This window comes from Castanea sativa, chromosome 3 (assembly GCF_040712315.1).
Source record: "Castanea sativa cultivar Marrone di Chiusa Pesio chromosome 3, ASM4071231v1".
NCBI classification, from domain to species: domain Eukaryota; kingdom Viridiplantae; phylum Streptophyta; class Magnoliopsida; order Fagales; family Fagaceae; genus Castanea; species Castanea sativa.
In genome coordinates this window covers 50,026,610-50,043,551 of record NC_134015.1, presented here as the reverse complement: position 1 = coordinate 50,043,551, position 16,942 = coordinate 50,026,610, and the positions used below count along the sequence as shown (strand labels likewise).

The following is a 16,942-nucleotide window of genomic DNA, read 5'->3' as shown; positions in this document are numbered from 1 at the left end:
GACTCCATGGCCCAATGGATAAGGCGCTGGTCTACGGAACCAGAGATTCTGGGTTCGATCCCCAGTGGAGTCGTTTTTCTTATTCCTTTTTTTTTTTTAGGTTTGTTTTCCCTGTCCACTTCATCCATACACTGGGCCTTGGATTGACTGAAAGCCCAAGTTCCTAAGCTTAAGTTGAGACTTGAGTCGAGAGTACCCCACCAATGACCATCACAAGGTTATTCCAATTCTTCTTCCATGTTTTTATTTATTTATTTATTAATTTATATATATATATATATATATACACACACATACATATAAATATATATATATATATATATATATATATGTATAATTTAATAAATATATATAAATATATATACACACATGATTTGTTACAAGCTTATGTCACTATAAGAGCATTCACAATGATTTCAAGCATTAGTTTTTTTTTTTTTTTTTTGTCATTGAATACTTCTCAATGACGAAAAACTAGAGAAAGGGTGCAACATGTATATATATACATGGTTTGCCACAAGCTTAAGTCACTATAAGAGCTTTCACGATTAATGATTTCAAGCATTAGTTTTGTTTTTTTTCCCTTGAATACTTTTCAATGATCAAAATCTAGAGAAAGAGTGCAACAGCATGTATATGCATGCATGATTGTTGCAAGCTTAAGTCACTATATGAGCTTGCACAATGATTTCAAGCATTAGTTTTGTTTTTTATCCCTGAATACTAGACTTTTCAGTGAAGAAAAACTAGAGAAAGGGTGCAACAACATCAAGCATTAGGTGTTGAAATTAATGGATGGGGATAAAGTTCCGCTCAAAATAATAATAAACAATTATGTTCCTCTCTCCCTCCTTATTTTTCAAGCATTTAGGTGTTGAAATTAATCTCTATGTATTAGGTATATATATGACTATTTTTTAGCATCGTGTGCATCACGTGGTCTGCTTAATTAAAGTGAGAGTTGTTGAATGAATCTCAACATCGATCTCACTTTCTGAGTATAGGACAATCGACCCATCACCCATGCGTATTTCATTGCCACCTTTTGTTTTTCTGCATGACACACGGCCCTGCAGCTTAGTGCTTCCTTTTCTTGCTTTAATCAATTGAGTTTCTCGTGGACTCGCAGATGGTGTGTCTGGAGATTCCTGTATATGGCTTATGTTTCTTAGCCTACTATTAATTAATTTCCTTTTTCTTTGTCCCTATGATCTGCAGGACCCCTCGACCCATGATTCAAAGTGACTGCATGCGAGCATAATGAACTCAACAAATATCTTCTTTTTTCCCGACAAGTTCACCACCATCCCCTCAACAAAAATATTGCAAAGCTAAGTACCTCATTAATTAATTGAATCAGGCTTATACATAAAGTATTCGAGCTCAAGTTTGTGAAAAAATACTATAGCTTGAGTTCGGCTTGATTAATTGGTCAAGACAAGTACATTATAAAGCCAATTTTAAGCATATTAATTATCAAGCACATTTGGTTAATTTGAATGAGTAATTCTTAAGTACTCCCGGAGCACGGAGAATAGTGCTCCTTCCTCTCACATTCATGGTGGGGTCCGTTCATTAAATTCATGGTGGGGTTCACCATGAATGTAAGAGGAGGGAGCACCATTTCACTATACTCCGAGACTATCTAAGAATTTTACAATTTGAATAAGTGGTTTCAACTTCCAATTAATTAAAGGTTTAATATACATACATACATACATACATACATATATATATATATATATATATATATATATATATATATTTGGTTAATTTGAATAAGTGGTTTCAACTTCCAATTAATTAAAGGTTTAATATACATACATACATACATACATACATACATATATATATATATATATATATATATATATATATATATATATATATATATTTGGTTAATTTGAATAAGTGGTTTCAACTTCCAATTAATTAAAGGTTTAATACATACATACATACATACATACATATATATATATATATATATATATGCACTTAGGGCATACATTAGCATAAACTATTCTAGGAAAATTTTATGGAAAAATGAAAAAGTGATTAATTATTTTGACATTTTTTACGATTTTCCATAAAAAACTTTTCCAAAATGGATTATTAATGTATATCTTAAGGGCATGCATTAACCGGAATCATATATATAATAAAATTTTAACCTATGACGTCCACTCTATAATAATTGTTTTTTGTCATCAAGTTAAGACATCAATCGCTTTTTGATGTATGTGACGTTTGAACCCTAGACCTCTTGTTCTATGATAAAAGACTTTATTAGTTAAGTTAATTGGAACCCACCAAAGTTTAATAAGATATGAATTTATTTTTTAAGCCCATACAAAGTTTACCAAGTTTATAAACGAGACTAAGCTTAACTTGCTTTTTTTATCAAGCTCTATTGTCCATGAACATATTTGCAAAAAAAAAAAAATTTATTTTATTTTTATTGCTTGGGCTTGACTTATTTATTAAACAAGCTTAAAATAAGGTTCAAACTTGATTTATTTATAAACAAACAAACATGAATAAGTTTTTTTTTTTTTTTTTTTCATTGAGTTAAACTCGCGTTGTTTATGAATGACTTGGTTTATTTATAGCCCTAATTATTGACATATTATAGTTTTGCTAAATAATTTTTCTTTATGGGAAAAATTTTACTAAAAAAAATTGTTTGAGTTGATTGCGAAGGCTAACCACTATACTTCCTCGGCATGGATACAGACTTATGAGACACCAAAGGGGCCATGGCCCATGGATCCTTAAATAAAAGTTTGAGTCAAAAAAATTAATAATTGGCTCTTAAATAAAGAGCTTGCTCAAAGAATCCGACAATTAAACAAGTCATTTGATTCATGGATAAAATTTAGCTACAAAATTGGTTGTAGTATACGTCTATAACTTTACTTAATAAATTAAACATTACTATATATTTTGAAAATCTAATCGTTGAATTGTATTTTCTTTACGCTCTTAATACACATGTCAAATTTTGTATAAATCGAATATTATTTATTATATGATCTATAAGCTTATATTCTATGCATAATTTTAAATTACAAAAATTTGCAATTTAAACAATTTATTGATGACATAGCTATTGATCTTTAATTTTTTAGAAATTTTGCAAGCATGGAGAATATAAGAAGAAATTGTAATCTAATGATGAATTTGTTAAAATTAACCTTCAATAAAAAGATGTTAAGTAAGGTTATAGCTTAAAGCTATAACTAATCTTGTAGCTAAATTTTGTCATTGATTAATTTATGTGGCCAATTGTCATTCCCAAAACAAAACATCATTTTACATAACAAATCTTTAAGATTGTGTTTGAATACTTGAATTTATATTTGAATTTGAATTTGAATTCTAAAGTGATGGATTTAAAATACCTTAATTCTAAATTTATAAATATTAAAGTATGTCTTATATATTTCTAAATTTTTATGAATTTAGAAGTTATTTTAAATTTAAAGATTTTAAGGTTTAAAATCTTTGGTAGGATTTGTCAAATTCAAATATTTGACCATTTGTAAACTATCAAACAAGGCATTTGGATTTTAATAACCCAAATCCAAATCCATGTGCCCAAATCTTGCCATCTAAACATACCATAAGTGTTACTAGTATCATTTTAATTTTTCAAAATTTAATAAAAATTCAAATGATTTTATTTGGGTCTTCTTTTTTCATTCAAATGATTATGCATTTGATGTTTCAATAGTTTGTTGTTTGGGATCTAAAGATAAAAGTTTGGATCTATCCTTTTTTTTTTTTTTTTTTCTCTTAACAACATATATTAAAAGAATAATAGACACACTGTTATAGGAAACATAATGCACACAGAGGTTGGGCAGTGGTTTATGCTTTAGCCTCAAATGATAAAGGAAAATTCTGGTTGGGTCCAAACTGCCAATGCTATTTTGATTATGCATGTGTGAACATAGGTGCTGTACAGCATCAGTTTCATAATGCTTTAATGGATTTATAGTCTGTTGGGATACCACTGAAAACTGAAAATATTGTACCAAAATAATTTTTAATTGTGTGAATAGTGTCATGGGACCCATTTTTAATAATATGTTTGTTGAAAAAAGAGGTTTGTGAGTCCTATGAGCAATGCACGGGATCCACTGAAACTTAGTTAATGCTCTTCTCAAAAAAGAAAAAAAGAGTGTACTTAATTGTGAAACGCTAGATGTGGAACGCAGACTCTGTATCCAAACGGGTACTTAATTGTGTCGATAATGGACCTGTAAAAGAAATTATGAGTGTCTTTGAATTCGAAGGTTACCAATTTAAGTTAGCAAACCATGAAAAAAGAGTGGGACAATAAAAAGAACAGAGAATAAGTAGCATGGTGCTTTTCAGTTGTTTCGCTATCTTAATCTGTGATCAACGGCCACAACCAAATAATTGCAAGAAACTTTGTAACGTCTAGTTCCATTAGCCCAATGGTATCTTGACTGAATCACTATCTCACTCAAAGGTGACTGAATTCGAAGGTTACCAATTTGAGTTAGCAAACCATGAAAAAAGAGTGGGACAATAAAAAGAACAGAGAATAAGTACCACATGGTGCTTTTCAGTTGTTTCGCTATCTTAATCTGTGATCAAGGGCCACAACCAAATAATTGCAAGAAAACTTTGTAACGTCTAGTTCCATTAGTCCAATGATATCTTGACTGAATCACTATCTCACTCAAAGGGAAAAATAAAAACTCAAAAAAAAAAAGAAAAAAGAAAAGAAAAGAAAGAAAGGGTGTCCCATTCAACAATATCAACCTATGATAAGTCATTAAAAGGAAGCAGAGTTGGGCACGTATGATTCAGGAAAATGGTTCAAGTTCAACAAGAACTGCCTTTCAAATGGATCATCATACATGACACTAATTTATGGTCTATTTAAATACTGCTTATTTTGCTGAAACTGAAAATTTATTGCTAAAAGTAGGCGAAACTACACTATTAGTCCTTGAAATTTACCCGGTGTGCGCAATTGATCCCTCAAGTTTCAAGTGAGTACAATTAGTACCTCAAGTTTTTAAAATGAGTAATATAAATAATTTGATTAACTTCTATTAACGGTGTTACTTACGTGGCTAACGGTGTTACTTACATGGCTAACAGTATAATGACTTGAAAATAAGCAGTATCTATTGAGATACTGCTTATTTTGCTGAAACTGAAAATTTATTGCTAAAAGTAGGCGAAACTTTACTATTAGTCCTTGAAATTTACCTGGTGTGTGCATAATTAGTCCTTCAAGTTTTGAAAATGAGTAATATAAATCATTTAATTAACTTCTATTAACGGTGTTACTTACGTTACTAATAGAATAATGACCTGACTTTTTTTAAATGATGTGACATTTATTTTTATTAAATACCATCAATGGCTATTGAATTAGATTAATTTAGATCATCCCAAATACAATTGTCCACCGCACTATTCATTTGTTATCACACTCCGTATATTATTTACACACATCGGTTATATTCAGAATCTTCAACTCAAATACTCTATCCCAGCTCAGACCTCCCCACTTTACTCTCTCACTCTCTGAGAGTTCCAAATTGCTGGCCACATTTCCGTTGGCCCATCACCGGAACCCGACCCGAGAAATCATTGGACGGTCCTCCACCAAACATGGATGACCATGGTGGTGCATATCTGCTGCAACTATTCATGGATGGGGCCACCTTTTACAACCGCATTGTTCTTGGGAGTCTCTTGTCCATGAAACTGTGGGACCCACTACCCCACTTCATCCAAACATAGGTCCGCAACTACATTGGTGGAAATTTTTAGTCTAACTACTCTTTGGTGAAACTTTAGTCTACCTACTCTTTGGCTTCCTCTGGTATTTCTGCAAAGCTCGTAGATCTCTTCGAGCTTGTACACCGGAGTCACCTTGTCTTCGTCCAACGTGGCACCATCAATCATTCTAAAACAATTGCATAGAGGTTGCACCGTCGAACAATAACGTTTTTCTTTTAGACAATTGCAATTGTCTTAATCTGATTAAAGCCAAGGCACATAATCGATGGCGCTGGATAAAGTTTTTCTAAAAACAATTGCACCGTCGAACAATAAAGTTTTTCTTTCCATTACGTTGACATTGCCATGACACCGTCGATCACTTTTGTACTGGGCTAGGGTAAAGATTTAAATTAGACTGGTCTAATTTCTTTCTTATGTGTTAATTTAATTTTGTAATTTTGTAATAAAAAAGAATAGCATGTTATTTAAAAAAATATTAGGTCATTATTCCGTTGACCACATAAGTAACACCACTAACGAAAGTTAACTGAATGACTTATATTGCTTATTTTAAAAACTTGAGGGACCAATTGTGCTCATAGAATAAACTTCAGGGACCAATTATGTAGTTTCGCCCTAAAAGTACTGTAAATAATGGTAAAAGTTGACTAATAAAATAGTACAGTGAGTCCATAAATAGTACCAAAAAGTGCAGTGAAGCCCATAAATAGTAGTAAAAATAAGCTAAATAGTAAAATAATTTTAATTTTTCATCTCTATTCAAACGGAGGCTTAAAGGGTGAAGCATGAGTTGATTTTAGATCATATAGAGAGGAGATAAGTGTGGTTTCAAAATTTCGCTTAATTAAATCAACTTGTAATTGTAAAGTCATTTGCCTTCAAATAAGGAATTTGAAATCAAATTCTGCCTATACTAAAAAGAATCTACTTATTGTCTACAAATTTGGAATCAAATGCCTATACTAAAAAGAATCTATTTATTATCTTAGTTTGATGTTAGGAATAATTATCATAAAATGGTGTGATAAATTCAAATCTTATTATAATTATTAAAATATAAGAAAGGTTAAAGGTTTAAGCTAGAACAATGTAAAGCTTAACTCAATGACTTTTTAAGTAGATTGGATTCTTGAAGGTCTTAAAGTACCTTTTTGAGTTCACTGGTACCACAAGTCACCATTGGTTGAAAATGGATCCGAAATTTATGTAATTATGTTTCTAATTGTAAAACTCTGTTAAAACTTGGAAACTTGGGGTATGTTTATTTAGAGGGATTTTAGGGAGGATGGAAAATTTAGGAGAGAAAAATAGAGAGATGGCATTTTAAGTGGTTGTTTGGTTGGGAGGAGAGGATGGTAAAAAATAGTGGGCCTGGGTGTTTTCTTCCACCCGGCCCTCCAAAATGTTTTTTCCCAAAAATTGAGAGAAAACGAGAGGGGAGAAAAGCTCAATTTGAGTTTATCAAAATGCCCATGTGCACAGTGCACATGGGTGTTGTTCTTGCCATTTGTGTGTTTTTTGTTTTCTTTTCCGAGGGTTGTTCTTGGCAATTTTATTTATTTATTTCTTTTTCTTCTAGGTGTCGTTCTTGCCATTTTTTTCATCTTTTTTCTTTATTCTTTTTTCTACTTTGTTTTTTGGTTTTTCTTGTACTTCTCAGTAGTTTTTTTTAATGTGCTCATCTTCCTTTGGCTTGTGCTATTTTTTTTTTTAAATTGAAGTGTCCATACACAATTTTTTGAATAAAAAAATGTGTTAATTTTTTATTTATTTAATGGGGGACATAATTCTCAAGGAGCATGGAGAATGGAGAATGATGTTCCCTCCACTCACATTCATGGTGGAGTTTACAATGAATGTAAGAGGAGGAAGTACTATTTCTCGATACTTTGAAAATATCTAAGAATTTTCTGTGAATAAAGGTAGTTCAATTTAAAAGCTATGATTGCTCCCCCCCACCCTCCACCCTATCCTTTTTTTTTTCTTTTCTTTTTTGAGGGGTTCCATCATCCATGGCTATTGCCCCTTAGCCTGATCAAAAAAATTCAAAAACTATGGCAACTTCAATTCAAGTAATATTATGTTCACAACATTTTTATGATAATTTCATAATAAATTTTAAGTAATAAATTATTATTAGTGGATAAAAAAAGACATTAGTAATGGATCCAAATTAGAACTAAGAACATTAGTATCAAAAGTAAAATAAATAAATAAATCATATTTTAACACACCAAAAATCAAATCAACTTTGTCGAATTGTGAGCTGTGTCATTCCACCTCAAAACCGATTAGTGATGAGGAAGACACACTCAAATTTTTTATAGCATTTGACTTTACACCCCACGGACCTATTTTTAGAGTAATTGTAGGGAGTCAAATTGTGGGCCTCCCAACAATCCTCCCTCACAATGATACTCCCATGACTTGAACCTATAACCTTGGCTCTGATACCATTTGTCAGACTATGAGCTGTGCCATTTCACCTCAAAACCAATTGGTGATAAGGAAGAGACACTCAAATCTTTTATGACATTTGACATCACGTTCTGCGAGCCTATTTTTAAAGTGGTTGCAAGAAGTCAAATTGTGGTCCCCCCAATAAACCTAAACTAAAAAAAGAAAAGAAAAAAAAAGACACAAAAATAGCCACCACCAAATTAAAAATAAGAACAAGCTAGTACGAGAGTTAGAGAAATTTGGCTAATGGCGGCTTTTCCTATTAACAGTGGTGGTTTTAGATTGGTAGTAGTGGCTCAGACCGACTTTAGGTCGTGGCTGAGATGGGCTTCAAATCAACGGTGGTGGCAACTTCAAACTTAGGCTTGATCGGTTAGGGAGGCAAAGAGGTAAGGGAAAAGATAGAGAGAGCTCAAATAAACAAAGCAAGCAGGGAGAATAGGGAAGATAGAGAGAAAGAGATCAGAAAGACACTGTGTGAAAGAGATGGACAAATAAAATATTCGATATTTAATACATCTAATGCTAGTGCTCTAATAACAATTTATAACCTAAAATTTGTTATAAAGTTGCTATGAGATTATGGTAGGATTACTCTTTCAAGCTATCCATAATGTTAAACAAAATTGGGTAAACAATAACACAACCATGATTTTGTTATGCAGTGGCATATATTGGACAAGATTCACGTGTAGGCTGGCAACCTCTTCTTTTAGACAAGTTGCTTTACCTCACTTTGCAGTTTGGTAAACAAAATAATTGGGTCGGAGCTAATACTATCAAGTATGCCGAGGACCGAAGATGATCGAATGAGAAATATCACACACGATCCCACCCATAAAAGTGTATCCGACCCGAGGACTTCATCAACCTGAGAATGGAAGGAGATGTGAGATAGCGTTTTTTGAGAGCTTGATTAGAAGGGAAGGTATCAGGGGAAGGGGCCTGGACGGTGGAAGGGAGCTTCCTGTAAAGGTATACATTTCCCCTCCGCATTGAATGCACTACAATAAACTTATTAGCTGCATTAATGACGAAATGACACTTGAACAGTAGTTTCACAGCTAGCAGCCCCTTCTACCACCTTCAGCAGAACTTTGATGGGATACGTATACTAAGAAAAACCTTGAAGCATACAAGTGGAGGGTTAAAATGTAAGGAGGAAGGGTATATAAGGGAGGAAAACCTCCTAGTTGAAGGGGAGGGGGGGGATTATTCTTGAAAAAGGAGTAAAACAAAAAAGTGAACAGTGCATCGCCTGACATAGAACTTGTATCAATCATATATAAGAACTAAACCTCGGACCTAACTGAGGAGAGCTTTATTCTCAATTACAACGTGAATTGTTTTTTCTTTGTTACTTTGAGCTCTTCGGCCTTAGACTTGAACTTAGCACAAAATTATACTAGATTGTCTTCCCACTCTTTACATAGTAACTTTCTATTGCTTGGGCTTGATTTGAAGGATAAGGCATTACTGTTCTTAGTGGGCTTGAGCCATCAATTTTCAAGTTCCTACATATATCATCATAATCTATACTATTATTTAAGAAGCTTTCCCTATTTGGACCGGATTTTTTTTTGTTCCAAAATGCCCCTATTTTCCTAGATTTAAGTAGAGACAAAACTAAAAGACAACAAAGTAAAAATACATATTTAACTCCCACTAAAATATTGCCTATAAAATATGATCACTCTCCCACTAACACACTTATTCAGAAGCAAACTTCACTTTTAAACTTTTCTCGTTCTTTATTTTTTCAATTGGCTGAAAATATTTTTTTTTTTAAACCCACGTTAAAAAGTTTTATTTTTAAAAATTTTAGACACCCACGTTAAAAAGTTAAAACCCTACATTCATTCCCTTACTTTTTTTTTTTTATAGAAATGTTATATCTACAACATTTTCACAACATTGCCTATAAAATAGGATAAATTAAAAGAAAAAAAATTGAAGAAAGTGATATAAGAGTGCACAACATTTTCACATAATACTCATCACACCCCTAGATTTTTTTTGTGATTGAAATATGTAGTAATCTCAAATTAGATTAAATGCTCTAAATTAACTCTTACCCAAAAAATAGAAGAGCCTCTAGGCACGCGTGTGAGCGCGTGCTTAGAGGCTAGTGAATAATAATGCAGTTAGAGTTTAACAAAAAGGAAGAAATTGTATCTTTCAAAAGTGATATTATAACAAACAAACAAACCAAAAAAAACTAATAGGACCTTATATTCTTTATGTAATCATTTATTCTTTCTCATAAAATTTATGTAATAAACAATAAAATTTTGGGAGAATTACATAATAACATAAATTTACATAAATTATAATTAGTGTCTATCTAACAGTTAAATATCTTTTCATTCATAAGTGAAAATTTTACTTTGAAAACAAAAATCAAAATATAACTATTCATACAAAAAATCCTTTTATTGGTAAACAAAATATAATAAATCTACCATTATTTTGTTGGTGTTCATATATTCAAATATCAGTTACTATAAGCTGAATTACATAAATTAAAGTGCTTGTGTGTGTATAGCCGTGTATATGTTCGAGCGCACATGTATAATGTCTATATAATTTTTGTTGCAGAATCTTACGAAGCCATGCTATTAAGATAAAAATAATTTCCCCCCTTTTCACATTAAAAGTTTGAATAATTCGCTTAGCAAGATTGTGACCACAATCAGCGGCAATTGGCCATTTTCCATGGGCTGTCCTCAAATCAATCTTTGAAAGCATCAACAATGCGCTTTGTTTTGCAATTATACTCCCCAACTGTCACATGATTATATTTGGAAAATTAACTTTTTTACAAGGATTTAGCTTATCTTCAAAACTTTTTTAATTAGACATTTTTTGTAGTTTTAAATATATAATGACAAGTAGTAGTGAATTTTAATCTTCACATCTTACTTAGTTAGTGTGTAATGTGACAATTTCTCATTAAAATAAAAGAAAATTTTAGTTAAAAAATACTAAAAATAAGCCAAACACTTTTTACAACACAATGTGTCACCAAACACAGTTTGGATTTTCAGCTGAAAAAGTGCATTTTGGCTCCTATAAGAGGAACCAAACACACTAATTCTCTCTTGTCCTGGAGTCCCGGCGATTGGCCCTACTGCCTCAGCTGTACACAACCTTCTAAAATAATTATTATCTCTCTTTTCACTTTTGACTTTGCGTACTCAAACTCACATGGAAAAATGATGTTACTTGTGCAGAATTTTTTCGAGGGTAATTATAATTTACGGAGAATAAAAGTGGTAGTAATAAGCTAACAATATGTTCATATTAAATCTTATTATCCACTAATTATGACTTGTGACCTTTATGAAGTTTAATAGGTATCAATTATTAATTTTACAAGATTAAAACCTAACCGATCTAGATTCTAGCTTTTTGTTGAAAAATTGTGTTGTTATTTTAATAACTGTGATATATTTTTCAATATTTTTTGATATTTTAATAAAAACAATTGAAAAAAAGAATGATTGACTTATTTTTTGGATGGGAGAGTTTATATATATATATTACTCTGTTTGTTTCAATAGATACCATTTTTTATATCTTGCAATGTTTAGTAGTATAGTATGAAATTGGGTTAAAAGAAAATGATCTCTTAAGTTTTAACTTTTCTTATTTAGATTGACATGAAATAAAATTGTTGTGGGGGGACGAGGATCCAAAGCAATTAAATAAATGGCCAAGGTCATTTCCGAGGAGTTAAACTTCATAAAATGAACTTAAGCAGAGCTCACATAACTTATAAAGAAGTTGAGATATCTCATTTGATGAAGATTCCGAGGACACCCTTCTAACCTCGGGAGGACAAGAACCAATGGTACATGGAGCTAACCAAAGAAGGAAAAAATTGACTAGGCACAAAACACGAAATGAGAGAAGAAGAAGGAAGGGCATAGAAGTCATCCCCTTCGCATTAAATGCGGTGTAACCATTTATTTGACTGCATTGATGAGGAAGTGACCATGAACAGTAGTAATACAACTAAGACTTTAGTATAAGTTTACTAGTAAGGTCCTGATGGAACAAGGATCCAAGGAATGTGATCCCAACCCTCCAAGTGTAGAATCTAGATGCATTGAGGCTAATTATATAAAGCCCAAAAACATCTAGATCAATGGGGGAGGGGGGGAAGAGAAAGAAAAAAGAGAGAAGGAAGGAAGGAGAGATCATCTGTTTGTAGCATTATCCTCGAACTAAACCTGAGGACGAGCATTCTACCTATTTTAATCAATTTCCAAGTTGAATATTAATCACAGCGCTAGTAGTTCCTTTTCGTTCTGTTGGACTTTCATTCTTGGTCTTATAACGGGTACTAAAGAAATTAATTGTGAGAACAAATAGTAAACGAATCAATAGATAGCCTAATTATCCGTTTTACCCTTTGCCCACCACAATTGTTTTATACTAAAATTTTCTAGAAAACAATTTTCTATCTCATGCAAAGCTAAATAAGAAAAACATAAAATTAAATAAGGAAAGTTAGGAGATAATTTTCAAACTCATTTTAAGATTGCTACTAAACATAAGAAAATGAGATAGTTTTTCAAAAATTATTTATATTGAAAAGAATAATAATTTATAGTAAAATAATAATGTTAAAAACAATATAATAATTTATGCCACAAAAATTTATAGAACTTGTGGGCTATGTAAATGCTACACATAAAAAATAAAAATAAAAAACTTTTTTTCATGCCTCCAATAACGTCACAAACCAAAGCCCCAAAAAAAAAAACGTTTATTATTGTTTATAGTGAAATGAATTTTAAGGCTAGATTAAACTTTAAGGTTAAAAAAAGAAGAAGAAGAAGAAGAAGAAGAAGAAGTTTTGTATTGTTTATATCGAAATGAATTTTAAGGCTAGATCAAACTTCAAATGTTAAAATCCAAAGTAGTGTTTTTGATGGTTATGCCAAAAGTCTTAAAAGTTTAGCGATATTGTCTTCGTTTTCTTCATAAGAGAATTCGGATTTAAATTTTTCTCCTTTATTTAATAAAATAAAAAAGTAATAGAAAAGAAGAAGATCATAGAAAGAAAGAAAATTCTTTACAGCCAAGCAAAATCAAAATTATAGTGTTCCACTTCCTTCACCCAACCTTGACGTCGACATCGAAAATTCGAGATACGTGATCAAGGCTAAACCTAAACCTTATCTCTTACTACTCTCTTGTTTTTTTTTTTTTTTAAATTTATTTATTTATTATCATTTGCTGTTGCTTTTGTTTTTGTTTTTTATATTGTATTTTTGGGTGATAAAATCATAAGACGGTAGGCTAGAGGGCCACACCTTATCTTAAAAATGAAGGGAAAAAAAAAAAAAAGACCGAATGAATTTATCATTTGAAAGTGTTTGGGCGTTTAGGGGGAGAAAGAGTTTGAGTTGCGGGTTAGTAGCATGTTGTAATTTTTTTTTTAAATAATACAATATTAAAATTTACTAACGAGAAATATGTGTACAAAAATAACTATTCACTAATATATGTCTTCTAATTGTTAGTAGGGTAGTTATTTTTTGCAGACATATTCCTCATTTGTTGAATTTTAATACCACTAATTTGGTATTATTTGGTATAAAATACATTTTCACTTCAAAGATCTAGATTATATGAAGGATAAAAAAAAAATATTAGAATAAATAAATGCTCTCCTAAAAAAATTAAAATAAAAAAGTTAAAATCATCCGTTTAAAAGTTATTTTTAAAAAACATTTTATGCATAGAAAAATAATAAAGTAAATAAATATTTTGATAATTTTTTTATATTCTCTATAAAAATGAATTAAATCTTTCTTAATATTGTTTATTAACAAATATTCATTCCTCTTCTACCTTTGGTTCTATCATAAATACTTCATCTAATTCAAGGCCAGACAAGTCTAGATCTGTGTCATCAATGCTGGGAGATCAAAAGGTTCTGTTGATTCTTGAAGAGTTAAAGTTCGAAGAAATGAGGAAATTGGGTTTGGGGGATCAGGGTTTATGACCAACATGTTCATATCTGGGGGTCTGGAAGAAGCACCAATAGTTGGATCTGGTGGTTGGTATAATGGTTCTTTGTCTTTTTTGATGAGAGGAGGGTCATTTTGTGGTTTGGGTTGGGGGTCTGGTCTGGGTTGAGATTCCAGTTGGAGTGGTGGTGTTGGGTTTGTTATGCTGGGAAAAATTCCACTTGGTTTAAAAGGATTTTGAGCAGGATGTGTCATGTTTAGTGGTTGGAGGTTTTGGTAGAGGGAGACTGGGGAGAATGGTGAGGGTAAAGGTATGGACAGATCTTTATACAATGATTGACGAGGCTGATAAGGCATATAAACTTGCATTGGAAGAGCTTGGGTAGCCGCCTTTTGTGAATTTTCCATAGACTGGAGTTGCATCAACAATTGTTTTTTTTCTTTTTCTTTTTGCCCAATGAGGGGAAAGGAGACAGACAAATCTTTTACTGTGGAGGCAATCGTTTCCAATTCTTGTTCAACTGACTGTATTTTTTTCTTCAAATCTTTAATAAGAGAATTTAAAGATGAGAAGGTATGAGTTACTACTTCAGTCATCTTTTGTTGATTATCAAGAATCTTTGAAAGGACCTAGTTTTGTGCAACAGCATTCTCTGCCTGCCAATTGAGAGCTGCAGCACTTGTTTTTTAGTTCCATTTGGATTGGTTCCAACAGGATTTTTGATTTTCCAAACATGTTTAACATTGGCTTGTGGATGGTCAAAACTTTCAAGAGAAGGAAAATTTTGTGAACAGAAGGGTGAAGCATGGTCAAACATATAACAAGGTAAGATCTTTTGTGTATGGGTTTGACTGGTAGGCTTGGGTTGACATTTTGGTATTTGGGGGAGGACTTTCTGGTAATATGGAATTAATGGTGGTTTCTGGTTTTGTTGGTTTTGATCATGACTTTCTCTGCATGGGGAAAGGGATGGAGGTTTTTGCTTTCTAGATCTAGGATAGAGGATATAATAGTCAAACTTTCTAGAGGGTTCTCCAAGGAGGTCAACTTCTGGATCTCCTGCTTCATATCTTTCTTTAAGAAGCTGCTAGGAAGACTTTTTCTTTCGTCTTTTCTGCTTTTCTTCAAAGACTTCTTCTTCTTGGCAATCAGTACAATCACAAACATCCCACCATATATGGTCGGAGGATGATTTTCCTTCATAGCAAGGTTTTCCATCTTCTCGAAATGCTTTGATTTGAAGACCTTCATATGAAACGGGCTGGATCATAGCCATTTGTGTAGGAAAGACTGTCACTTCTTCTTTTTCTGGTGTGGTTGCCATAAATCTAACTTCAACTTCACCATTTTCTTTGCTGATGAAGAAAGGAGTGTTGGACTGGATTGGCTGGGCTACTTGATGAAGATTCTCATATTTTGTGATCCATGATTCTGGAAAGAGTTTTGTCATCTACTCTTTATTCAACTGTCTTGGAACAAATGTGCATATAGGCGTCATGCCTAGGTCAACTTGGATTAAAAGAGCATCATTAGACTGGGCTATCTCTGGTATAGCTATGTCAAAAGCATGGTTTTGGAGTCTGTAGGCAAGCTGATAATGGAGTGTGGCTGCAAAAGTATCATGCACTTGAGAAGCTCCTATGATCTGGACTTGAACTTTAAGAGCATCACAAAGATGAGGGTCTTTAAGAGACATATTAAAATTGGGGAAAAGGGTGACAAAGACTGTTCTTGCATTGAGGGTGGTTTGGACAGTTCCTATAACTGCATTATGGTATTCCAAAAATCTAGAATCAAGAAGAGAAATTCTAGAAGCTATAGGGAGTCCTTTTCTGCCATGAAAAGTGAGTGCTAGTCTTACTGCACCAAAATGGAGATGAGTGTAACCTTTTTTTTGCCATGGAATTACAAACTCTCGGGAAAGGGCAAGGGTGATAAAATTTTCTTTTTCACTAGCTGGAATGTTGAACTGGTCAAACTTAGAAGCTTGGACATATTTACACTAGAAGGATGAGGACCTAAAAAATTTTTTATGGATTTTTTGAAGGTATTTTGAGGTTTATCAAAGACAGTGTAAGGATTTACAATAGGGAAATCAGTAATAGAAATTTTACTATCTTCCGGTACATGAGAGATTTCATACAAGTAGTATAGTCTATTTGCAGTGGATTTACGAAGGGAAAGATCACACGTAATTGTAATGGTATCTGTAACTGCTGAGGATGAACTAGCCATGATAGTTTCTAAAAAGAAGAACTGTTTTCCTAAGGTTTGACAGGACTAAAACGCCACTTCTAGGCTCATGTCCACAAGATGACTCAGGAAAAATAGGTTCTTTGAAACTTTTAAGAATAACCCCTTAGTATTCTACTTGATCATCAAATCCAGTGTTCTGATGTGATAAACACAGAGGATCCACTTATTGTGGCAACTGTAAATCACAGAGCATACTAATCAGGAGTAAAACCTATAGAAGAAGAAGGGGGTGTGGTACCAGAAGGCTTAACTCGAGAACGTTTAGAGTGCTCTCTCATCTGAGCAGCCCTCTGCCTAAGAAAAGTGGCACCTATAGGAGCAATAATGTATACGGGCTCAGAAGCGGGAAAGTCATCTAAACCTAAAAACAACAAAATCCTATGAATGAAAATAGGATGAAAAAGAGCATGAGCAGTAGAGGAACTCTTATAAACTTCGTTCACAAATC

The 16,942-nt window shown here is 32.5% G+C and overlaps 1 non-coding gene across 1 annotated transcript; it reads left to right on the top strand.

Moving 5' to 3' along the window:
* TRNAR-ACG (transfer RNA arginine (anticodon ACG)) lies at positions 1-73 on the top strand. The gene has a single exon. It is a non-coding gene; the product is annotated as a tRNA-Arg (tRNA).
* The last annotated feature ends 16,869 nt before the right edge of the window (positions 74-16,942 follow it).